Source organism: Misgurnus anguillicaudatus, chromosome 3, assembly GCF_027580225.2.
Source record: "Misgurnus anguillicaudatus chromosome 3, ASM2758022v2, whole genome shotgun sequence".
NCBI classification, from domain to species: Eukaryota; Metazoa; Chordata; class Actinopteri; order Cypriniformes; family Cobitidae; genus Misgurnus; species Misgurnus anguillicaudatus.
This window is the reverse complement of record NC_073339.2, coordinates 23,019,411-23,031,576: the sequence shown is the minus strand read 5'-3', so window position 1 is coordinate 23,031,576 and position 12,166 is coordinate 23,019,411. Positions and strand designations below refer to the sequence as shown.

Below are 12,166 nucleotides of genomic sequence, written 5' to 3'. Positions count from 1 at the left end.
AAAACTGAGCGTAACTGGTCCACCTTTGACCGTGAGTGGTGGGCTATTGTTTGGTCTGTCAGACATTTTTCACATTATTTGCAAGGGTGTCCTTTTGTCATTGTCACGACCATCGCCCCTTGTTAGGTTTGAGGAAAATGCCTATCGAACGAGATCCCACAGGGCGTAGGGCTCGCTGGGCGCTAGAGCTTGATGTGTATGATTGGGTCATAAAGCATAGAGATGGTGTGAAGCACACAAATGCAGACTCTCTATCTAGGCGTCCAGGTCACAGTGACTCTATTTCCCAACCTACTTATGACAATACCAATTCAAATGAATCAAAACAGTCTGAAAACACTGCTCCAGTTACTGTTAATGCTGTCTTAGATTTTTCTGAGGCTCTATCACTTGACGTCACTCAATGTCAGACAGATGACGGCACACTGAGGACAGTGCGTGATTGGTTGGAGGAAGGAAAGCGACCTCCAGCTTGGGTTGTAAAGAAAAGTTCAGATCTCAGGGTATATTGGCGACAGTTTGATAGACTGCAGTTACAGGATGGCAAAATCTACCGTCTATCTTGTAACAGACCAAAAGAGTGTCGTACCCTTCATATTGTCATTCCTAGTCAAGTTGTTCCTCAGGTGTTACAGTTTTTGCATGGTCATTCCACAGTAGGACACCTAGGTCATAAAAAGACACTTTGGAGGGCAAAAGAGCATTTCTATTGGCCATTCATGGCTAGAGACATAGAGAAATATTGTCAACAATGTGTTGCATGCCAGTCTAGGTCTATGCCAGTCCCACATAGAGTAGCTCCACTGCAGACTATTCATGCTAATGGTCCTTTTGAAAAGGTGGCAGCAGACATTACTGAGCTTCCTGTGTCACCGACCGGACATAGATACGTTCTAGTCCTTCAAGACTACTTCACCAAATATGTGAATTTATACCCTATGAAGGACCAAAGGGCTGTAACCGTTGCACATTGTATTTTTGAGCAGTACATTACAGAGCATGGTGTCCCTGAATATCTTCATAATGATCAAGGGTGTCAGTTTGAGGCAGATTTGATTAAGGAGTTGTGTTCAAAATTGGGTGTGAACAAAACCAGAACCTCTCCTTATCATCCTGAAGGAGATGGCTTAATTGAAAGATTTAATCGCACCCTGAAGGATCAGTTAAGCAAATGCCTGTATCAGCAAGCTGAACCATGGGATACAATGTTAAGGTCAATACAGTTTTCTTACAATACTAGTGTTCACAGTAGTACTGGATACACACCTTTCTTTCTTGTTCACGGTCGTGAAGCCAGGTTGCCCGTTCATTTACTGTTCTCTAGTCCTGTAGAACTCTCTAGTGCATCCCCTGGTACCCCAGCAGAGTATGCCAGGTCTGTCTGTAGGAAGCTACAGTTTGCTTACAGGTCCCGTCAAGAGAATCATGAACATGCTCATGCTCAGCAGAAAGCCCAATATGACAAAAAGGTCAAATACAGCTCATACAGTGTAGGCGATTTAGTGTGGTTGAGTGATGCTGCTCATTCGCGATGTAAACTCGCCCCGCGCTGGAAAGGACCTTATGTTGTGACACAAATTGTTCAACCTACTGAGGGTCATGCTGTACTTTATGCCATACAGTCAAAAGCCGCTCCTGAAAAGACACCGCTGGTTGTACATTATAACCGTCTCAAACCGTATCTGTCTCCTGCATCTCAGTTGAGTCAACCAGTGTCAGATGTACTGTTTTCTAGTGAACCACCACTTGCAAAGGATGTTCTCCCTAGTACTAATTTATCTGGAACAGCTGAGAAAGAGAACTTGCCTTCTATTGTCTTTTCTGGTGAAGTACCTTATCCGACCGCAGACAGGCCTTTGCCTTCAGAACAGCCCCAGTCAAACTTAACTCCGCAAACGGGGCACTTCAATGTTGAGCCCCTTAATGACATAGACATTGTATCACCGCAGCTGGGTCAATCTGTTGTTATGAATTCTAGACCGCTAGGTCGCAGGCCTGTTAAGCCGCCTGCTAGGTTCAAAGACTTTGTTGTGAAGTGAAAAAAAAATCTGTCATAACATGTCTGTTTCAACCTTTGGTTTGTTAACTGTTGTTAAAAAAAAAGAATATAAAAAATAATATGCCTTATTGTTATTGAACGTAATAATTATTGTTTTATCATTTGATACTTGTTTTGTGCCTACAAATGGATTGGGAGGGATCATCTTTACAGTCTAATGTATTTTCTTTTCTTTCCTCTATTGCACTGAATTGTTAATTGAATTAACATTTGAACTCCCACTTGTAAGTTGAAACGTGGACGTTTCTTTTCCCACAGGGTAACTGATGTGAGACAGACAAAGTTTGTTATATGGTTGTATTTCATTCTTGTCTATTTTATTTTATAAGGCATTTACCTATTTCTTTCATGTATTATGAGGGACTTTTATTTTGGTGGGGGAATGCGCGCGGGGAAGAGAAAAGGAGAGGAAGAGAGGAGTGTTTTTGCTGTGTGCCCCGTGTTCTTGTTGAGGCTCTCTGTGCTAACTTGAATAAAAGTTAATAGTTGAGAATACCTTCATCCATCGTCTTATTGGAAAGCATTAACATCTATACTCATTTTGGGGAATAATTGAAAATAAAATTGAACAATAACCTGACTGAAAAAGTGTGCACACCCTTTTATAATAGGGATTGTGGCAGTGTTCAAAATCAACCAATCACATTCAGACTTAAGTTAAATATGAATAAGTACAAACCTGTCATAAATTGAAATGACTAATTAACCCTAATTAAAGTGTGACTGGTCCCAAAGGATGTTTTCTGACATCAATTTGGTAACACCCAACTGAAAAAGCCATGGGCTGCAGAGAGCTTACTCAGCAGGTAGGGGATCTCATTGTTGAAAAATATTAATCAGGAAAGGTTTACAAAACATTTACAAGATATTGAATATACCACGGAACACCGTAAAGACAATAATCAAATATAGTTGCAAGCAGCGATTACCGGGGTTCAAGCCATTTAGATCACAAGACAATTAAGGAGATGGCCATATAGATATTCTGCATTGTATATTGTACACACACACGTTTACCTGAGAAAGGAGAAACAAGACTGTTAAAGAACAAGACTTAATATTGACATGGTTACACACTCATTTGGTATGTAGTTTTTTTTAATAAAAAACAAAAAACATATTATTCTTAACTGCAAATGTCGTGTAAGTGCCTCCAAAATTATGTTCACGTTTCACAGCTATCATAAAGTGACATGAGTGATTAAACTGATAACTCAGAACAATTGAAGTGGTAGTCTTTCACTAAATGTGATTTTAATATTATAACAGTAAAATCATGAAGTTAAAGGTGCAGCGTGTAAATTTTAGTGGCATCTAGTGGTGAGGTCACGAATTGCAACCAATGGCTTAGTCCACTGCTCACCCCACGCTTTTGAATCACATAGAGAAGCTACGGTAGCCGCCACTAGACAAACATGTCATCATCGGAGACAACTTAGTAAAAAAATGTGTCCGTTAAGGGCTTCTGTAGAAAAATGGCGGCACAAAATGGTGTCTTCCATGTAAGGGGACCCTCGGTGTATGTAGATAAAATGGTCTCGTTCTAAGGTAATAAACACATGCCGGTTCATTATGAAAGGTCTTTATACACCCCTGATAATATAGTTTTGTATATCATTTTGCATTTCTGTCAAGAGATCCTTCTAAAAATTACACACTGCACATTTAAATGTGAACAGAGTTCTATTAATAGTAGACTTAGTTAAAGAGTAATCATCTTCTGTGTTTTCTGTGAGTGCAAATGTCAGCCAGTGATTGATACTCTTCTGCCATCTAGTGGACATAACGGAAAATTGCACCTAAAAACCACAATAAGGAATTTGAATATATTGCCTGATCTCAATAATACATTGTATGCTTTGTCATAAGCTTTAGGGGCTGTTCATCAGGGCCGTTTTCAAAATGACTGTGTGATAGCAATACTTCTGCAAAGTTGTTTTTGTTTTTGATATATATATTTATATATATATATATATATATATATATATATATATATATATTATACAGTGTAGAGAAAATTGTACTGCACTGGCTTTACTGTTGTTGAGTGTAAGAACTGAAACAATTTAATAAAACATAACCAGATACGTTATCTGAATGGTGGATGGTGTTATTCAATCGTCTCAATAACAAATATCCTTTCATTTAGCAGATTCATGTTCATGTCTTTTAATCGAGTACCATGAAGGCTTTCTGTTTTAATTAGGTAAATAAAGTGAGGTATGCAAGTTATTAAACCGTATATATTTTTATGGACAAAAGGAACATATACACAAACATGCTCTGCACATTTTGTATGTTTCTCTCATCTGAAACAGTCATTTTAGTTCATAGAGATCTATTCTGTAGGTCTTACTAAATGGTTGCTTGTTTAAATCTTTTAGACTATTTTTTATGGAGTTAATAACAAATATGATGTCATCAAGCAAATGTCAGTCATATTTGCTATTAAGCACTTATTTGTGTTCACACATGCGCTGTGCTAGAGTAAGTTTCCAGTAAATCATTTACATTTAAAAATATGGCTGCAAGCAGCAATTGCGGGGCCAAGCACCTTCAGCGCAATGAGCACCCAAAGCACAGCAAACACCACACGACGCAGCAAATGCGCAAAGCTCAGAAAGCGCACAATACAGAGCCCGAACCCGAAGCAAAGCAAATGCAGAGCAGAACCACTGCAGTGCAGAGCAACAACAGTAAAGATGGCAAAAATATAACACGTGTGGAAAACCAGACAGTTCGAGAAGAACGTGTTAAAGGGAACACAAAAGGAAATCTCAATAAGTGAAAGTAAGAGCTTTGAGAGTCGAACCCATGACCTCAGGTTCCCAAAGCACAGCACTTACCGCATGCGCCACTGAGTAAACAATTAAACCACTGAGTTGGTGTGTCCAAGCTATAGAATAGAGATTTAGAGCTGTAAACATTGATATCCAGCAATTACAAAAAGTGCAGAAATGACAACAGAGAGCACAAATAACTGAAATACAATGTATAGTATGAAAATCACAAAACTTAAGTGAGAAAAAAAGTTAAGACAAAAAAAACCACTGCACATGGGATTTGAATCCATGAACTCAGGTTCCCAAAGCACATCACTAACCGCATGCGCCATTGAGTAAACAATTAAACCACTGAGTTGGTGTGTCCAAGCTATAGAATAGAGATTTAGAGCTGTAAACATTGATATCCAGCAATTACCAAAAGTGCAGAAATGACAACAGAGAGCACAAATAACTGAAATACAATGTACAGTATGAAAATCACAAAACTTAAGTGAGAAAAAAAGTTAAGACAAAAAAACCACTGCACATGGGATTTGAAACCATGAACTCAGGTCCTCAAAGCACAGCACTAACCACATGCGCAACTGAGGAATCATGAGTGAAAGGCTGTGGAAAAGAGGCTTCAAAGCCTAGGGCAATCAGATAACTTAAATGGCACTGAATTCGTAAAGAACATTTTGTACAATAATGAACAATACGGGCAAATTTTGTCAGATTCTTTTTAATATGACAAAGGGACAGCATGACAGGCACGGTCCGCTTTACATAGGTATTTCTCAAAAATTTGACACGCAGCAGAAAAATCTGTTCAGTGACGTCTGTGCGGATTGCTCCAAACATTATACGAGCAGTACCTGGCATAAAATAAACAAAATTTGTAAGAGGAGTAGCGAAAAAATCATCTACCATATGCTTTACAATATCACATGAACAGAATGTTGGAAAATGACAAACGAGGTATCGTTGCAATTGGCATAAACCAGTGAATACAATTTCACAAAGAAATTAATATCAGACAAAGTATTCAGAAGTTATAAGCAGTTCCATAAGAACTGTTATAGTTTATAACTCCTAGGTGGCGCTGTACTCTGACTTCCCAGGTACCTTCAGGACATCATGTCAAAGCTCCTTACTATTTTTTGCGCGGATATGTCCAATAGTTGAAAAAATATAACAATTTATGTGAAATTTCAAAATGGCGGCCAGGCGGGTCGGTCAAACCCGGCATAATACACATCGACAGATGCGACATGAGGTAAGCAATCCATAGACATCAAGATCATAATTTTCTGACAAACAGTTCAGAAGTTATGGGCAAAAATAGCCTATTTTCATATCTCATGACCCATAGGTGGCACTGTCACCAAATTTGGCATGAACCCCAAGTTCCTGGTCCACATGAAGTGTACCAAATTTCATTTCAATTGATCAAAGAATGACCGAGCTACAGCTTCAGAACCATTTTTGTGTCAACCTTGTTAAGTTTGCGCAATAATTACTTTTGAACAAAGATAAATATCAAAATTCTGTTCGGTCATTTCTGTGCGGCTCACGCCAAAGTTCGCGCGTGCCAAATTTCATAACAATTGAACCAAATTTGAAGGAGGAGAAGCGAATAAACGGAATACTGTACAATTCAAAATGGCCGCTACTGTAATGGGTGGAGTCTTACTGTAAGGCATTAAAAACAATAAGCATGAGGAGAGCAATCACGTGTACTAAGTAGAATTTTCATAGATCAAGCGGATCAGCAGTTATAACCATTTGAACATTCAATTTTTGCACTGCTGGTGGCGCTATAGAGTTAGTGCTAGAGACCCCATTTTTGGTCACATGACTATTTATTACGTCGACTACAACTGTGCCAAATTTCATCATTTTCTTACGTACGGTTCATAGGGCTGCCATAGACTCCCATTGGGGAAGAAGATGAAGAATAATAATACTGACAGTTCCAATAGGTGCCTCAGCACCTTCGGTGCTTGGCCCCTTATAACCAATTGTATCATAACATTACAATTTCATTGCAATAATTCTATAAACAATTATTAAAAACTTTATAAGACACATCATGATATGTTTATGTCATGGAAAATAGATTAGAATACTAAAGCTACTGATAACCAAATATATATTATCTTTATGTATGATTATTAGTTATTATTTCTAATGTTGGCCTGTTCTTTAAGGATCCACATATTTACAGCAATCTTTTTCATATCTTTAGGATTTGAAGAATTCTAAGACAACATTTGAAGCTTTAAAACTTTATTGGGTTGTTTCCCACATGTTAAATTGATGCATGATTAGCCATTAGTTATGTAAAAACATTTAGGTACTTTTTACAAACAAACCTTTTAAAAACATTAATGGTGTACATCTTAAGACAAAACTATGGCCCTGATATATTTGAAGATAGGCCAGTGTAAGCTATTTTCAAGTAAGACAACTAAAACATAAACCTAAATGTTAGTCTGTAACTACACTTAAACCAATGGTCAGTAACATTAATCTCTAAGACTAGTCTTAAAAGTTAGTCATACATTTTTGTCTTCATGATTGAACATAACTGCTTTAAAAATATTTAAATTATATTTCAATCCAAATAGTAAGACTGGTTAGCTCTAACTAGCTACTAGTTCTTCAGACTAGTCCTTAAAACACAGTTTTAACTTAATGGCTACTGTATGTTTATTCAACCAGCCCTAGTCTTGGAAAGACATATATTGTCTGATCTTAATAAAACTATTAATATTTTGTCATAAGCTTCACATTACTAGTTAATTAGTTAGAAATACTTAGTCTGGCCCATTTTGAAAATGTTACATTTCAAAATGCTTGAATTGATTATCTCAAGTCTTTTAGTTTTAATGAGGTAAATGACTGCAAATCATTGAATCTTATAATAATTTTCATGCAGATGCAAACCCATGGACAAAAGGAACATAACAGCAGCTACAAATGAAATAACGAATACAGGTTACAAATGGTGCCCACATCACTATGTGACATCACATCAAATCTAGGAATACAACGGCAAAAGTTTATTTTATGTTTCATATTGATATTTGCCCAGATAGTACAGTAAATTCACAAAATGTTTTTTCATATAAACATAAACATCTAGAGCAGTACTTTCAACTCAGTGAAACGCAGTGGTTTCTCGAGACCCAATGCTCGGCACATTTTGTATGTTTCTCTCATCTGACACAATCAGTTCAGTTCATACAAATCTCTACTGATGATTAAAGTAGATTTGTTTAAAATAGAAGACTTTTGTATATGTGCAGAGCAGTGGGCCTCCAGGAATAATTTTGAGAACCACTGATCTAGGGGACAGTTAACGTAACACCCGTTGTTCTAGATGCAAATATTTCTGGAATGATGAGCCAAAAATCCTCACAGATACTTGAGAACATAAGACAAACAGGCCCATCAGATTAGTTGTAATCGCACACCATTACGCTGGACTCGTACATGGTTAATGCTGGCTGGCTGTTGGTCGGCATGTTTTCTAAGATATGTAATTATCCTAATAGACCCTTATAAGAATCTGAAAGCAGATGTTATGTGCAAAATAACAAGTAGGTCAGACAAATATTTATGTGTCGTATACATATGCTATAGTCATCGTTATTTGTTCTTAGGTTATAGCGCCACCTAGTGGACAATCTCTGCAATTTTTTGCATGTGACCTTAGCCTGGGTCTATACATATGTGAACCAAGTTTTGTGTTGATATCTCATTCCTATCATAAATGATAGCCATTTAAGTATTTGTGGCACCGGCTCTTCGTATTTTTGACCGTGGTGTTGCGACGACGAGTGCAAAGTTAAACTTTTGTTTGATAATTATTGATATTTAGTGTCTAAGGAATATTCCAGCACTGGATTGGTTCAGATCGGTCAAAAAACCTAGGACTAGTTCGCAAAAGTAGGTTTAAAAGAAAATGATGAATATCTAACAAACGATTCGACTGAGACAAGTGCTTCTTGAGGCAAAGATGTTCATAGTAAGGACCTCTATTAAATGATATGAGGATCTTGTTGATATCTGAAACACTGCATAATACACAATCACTTAAACACTGAAAAAACGTGATAGCGCCCCCCGGAGGCCGAATTTTTTCTTACTATGCACAGACCTTCATGGCCAAGAGACAAACAGGCCCACCATGTTTTGTTTCGATCGGCCCCCGTTAACCCTGTCTAATAGCTGCTTTTTCTTGATTGGCAGATTGGCCATGTTTTTTGGTCTACGCAAAATTTCTTTTAGACATTGATAAAACCCTAGACCAAGAGCACCCGTGCCAAATTTCAAGTTGATCGGCCCCATATTTCTGTAGTTACAGCCCTTCAAAGTTGAGGTTGTGTTATAGCACCAACTAGTGGTCAAGCGGCAATTTTTTGCAAGTGACCCCAGAATAGGGCCCTGTATATGTGTACCAAATTTGGTGTCGATACCTCTTTTCAATCCCAAGTTATTCACCTTATTCCGCCACGCCCCTTTTTAATTCTTCGCTCTTCCGCATTTTGTCAACCGACTTCCGCTGCTAATATGGCACAGTGCATTCGGTGGTTAGTTTGGTGGTTAGAAGATTGTTTGTAGTTCACTATAACTTTAGCGAAATGACAAATATCGCTACTGCTGTAAATGTTTTAAATTAGGAGGACGGTTAAAACTTCATATGACACTCGGATAGTCTTACATTGTCCCATCAATCGTCTCGTCGTTAGACGATATGAAGCGGCCGCGGCAAGTAACCTGCCATATTTAATTACCTCGTCCTGTCAGGAGTTGATGGAGCAGCATTGAAAATTATTAAAAGTATGTCTACCAATATTTACACAGTGATTTCGTCTTTTTAAAGCAAATGTGCACCTTAGCCAGTCCAATAACTATTTCGTTTTTATGTGGTACCATGATAGAATTCATTTGCAAACTTGCCAACACTTATTCCTTCAAATCAGGAGACTTAAATAATTTAAAGTGGAATCTACAAACCTTACATATGGTTTAAGAAATTCCTTACAGAAAATATCTGATCACACTGTAAAGGTTTATATAACTGCATGGTAGGTTACATCTGATCACATAGTAAATGTTTAATATAACTGCATGACAGGTAACAGCTGATCACATAGTAAAGGTTTAATATAACTGCCCAACATCTGATCACATTATAAAGGTTTAATATAATTGCACAACATCTGATCACAATGTAAATGTTTAATATCACTGCATGACATCTGATCACATATGAAGGTTTAATGTAACTTTACAAAAGGTAAAGCAAGACCACCCTGCAATAAATTAAGACACAGCTTTATCAGAGTCATCAGGAGCTGATCCCAAGCGTATATCTGGAAGCTGTTGGTGTATGTACTGGTAAAGTGCTTGGCGACTGTGTAATGGATGCAATATCAACCCTGTGTAAAGCTGACAAAGATGGTTGTTTCTCAGCAGAGATATGTACATTTGTGCCAGCTCAACACATTGAAGCAGTATCTCGGACAGGGTTTACAGGACTAGGATTTAATTATATTAGGACATTTTAGTTTTTACAAACAAACCAACAAGACTGGTGCGCATCTTGTGACAAAACAATGGCACTCATATATGTTGAGGTATGTCAGTACAAGGTGTTTTTAAATTATTGTAGCTCAAATATGCATTTTAGCCTTGGACCAGGATAAGCCCTGTCAGGGAAACCGCACCATTGTTTTCCCATATCAGATGTAGGTTGCTTCAGGTTAAGTTGTGATTTTAAAGTGTAGTTGTGGTCAGAGACGGATGGATCCTCCCATTGTGTTTCTGCATCACAGTTTAGGAACATGTTGATTGTATCATCCTCACAGTTGTCCACTGCATCACTACACATCAATGCATCTGTGAAAACAATATAACCATAAACATTTTTATGTTAGTATTTAAAATAAACTTGCATCATGAGAATTAATATATAAATGGCACCCATACTTAAACAGAACAGTGTGTAAGAGAGAGATGCATTAAAAAAAGAGACAGTAACATTATACACACAACCTTTAACTTCAGTGTTAAATAATACGTTGTTTAATAGGTCATTATCAATATCTGAATGAGAAATTAACTTACATTCTAGCATCTGAAATCTCAGTAACTTGTAGGAATTACGTGGGCTACTGTAATAATGCAATGTACTATAATATCTCGTTGTACTATCGTAAATATAAAAATATAGGTGGACAATTAAAACCATTCAAATAGTTGCATTTTATAAACTAACGTTACTGATCTTAAGTGTATTTGTAGAACGGACTTCACAAATCTAACTTTAGGCGAACGAGCACAAAGTTAGCTAAGATAGCTTACCTGAAACTGGCCACCTTTTCAACACCCGGTGTGGTTTAAAGTTACCGGAACATCGTAGTCGAACCATTACTTGGGTTAAGGGTGTTCCTCAGTTGGCTTAAAATTGGTAAGAAAGAAACATAAAGGTGCTCGAGTGAGCTTTTTAAGCTTAACGCGTCACCTTCAGTCACTGCCTCAGCTGCTCATCGTCTATGCGGCCGGAAGAACGTTGACAAAATGAGCGCAATGGCGCCGCCCTTGTTGTCGTGAAAAATAAGGTGAATAGCCATTTAAGTCTAAGAGGCTCCGCCCATTGGGGGTGTTTGGGCATGGCTTGACGACGGCGAGTCGAAAGTTCACTTTTTTTGATAATTTTGATAGTCACACTCCAAGGAATATTACGGCACTGGAACGGTTCCGATCGGACGAAAAACCTAGGATTATTTTTTTCGACAAAATCTAAAATAGCGAAAAAACATTCATGACGGAAATGAAATCGGATCGATATACGTTTTGTTTGTCTTGACGCAAGGATTCCAGGGATATAAGACACTTGAGATTTGGACAAGATTTGTGGGAGTTATGAGCATCAACGCGTTTGTTATCGCTATAGCGCCACCTATAGGCCAATCGGGTTGATACTCTATCAACCTCTCCCCAAATCGGGTCCTACCATTTGGCCAAGTTTCAAGTCTCTAGGCCTTACGGTTTGGTCTGCACGTTCCGTTTTACGGCAGAAGAAAAAAAAATCCATACAAATACAATAGGGTTTCAGCCCTTCGGGCTTGACCCCCTAACAAGTGAAGAAAATATGGCACAACATTGACATTACTAAAACCAGGACATCCATCTAGGGATGAGGGGACTTGGAGAAAACGGGTAAGGGAGAAAAATGGTGTAATGAACAATATAGATATAGATCGTATAATACCCATTTGTTGTCATTTTTTTATTTTTAGTTCACTATTTTGTTTAAGATAGATGTAAG

General features: G+C 37.8%; 1 long non-coding RNA gene across 1 annotated transcript; it reads right to left on the bottom strand.

Annotated features, from left to right (window-relative positions):
* Window positions 1–10,059: 10,059 nt before the first annotated feature.
* Window positions 10,060–11,464, bottom strand: LOC141353343 (uncharacterized). Its single transcript, XR_012360412.1, has 2 exons — window positions 11,200–11,464; window positions 10,060–10,734 (listed from the first exon to the last, which is right to left on the bottom strand). It is a non-coding gene; the product is annotated as an uncharacterized lncRNA (long non-coding RNA).
* Window positions 11,465–12,166: the final 702 nt, after the last annotated feature.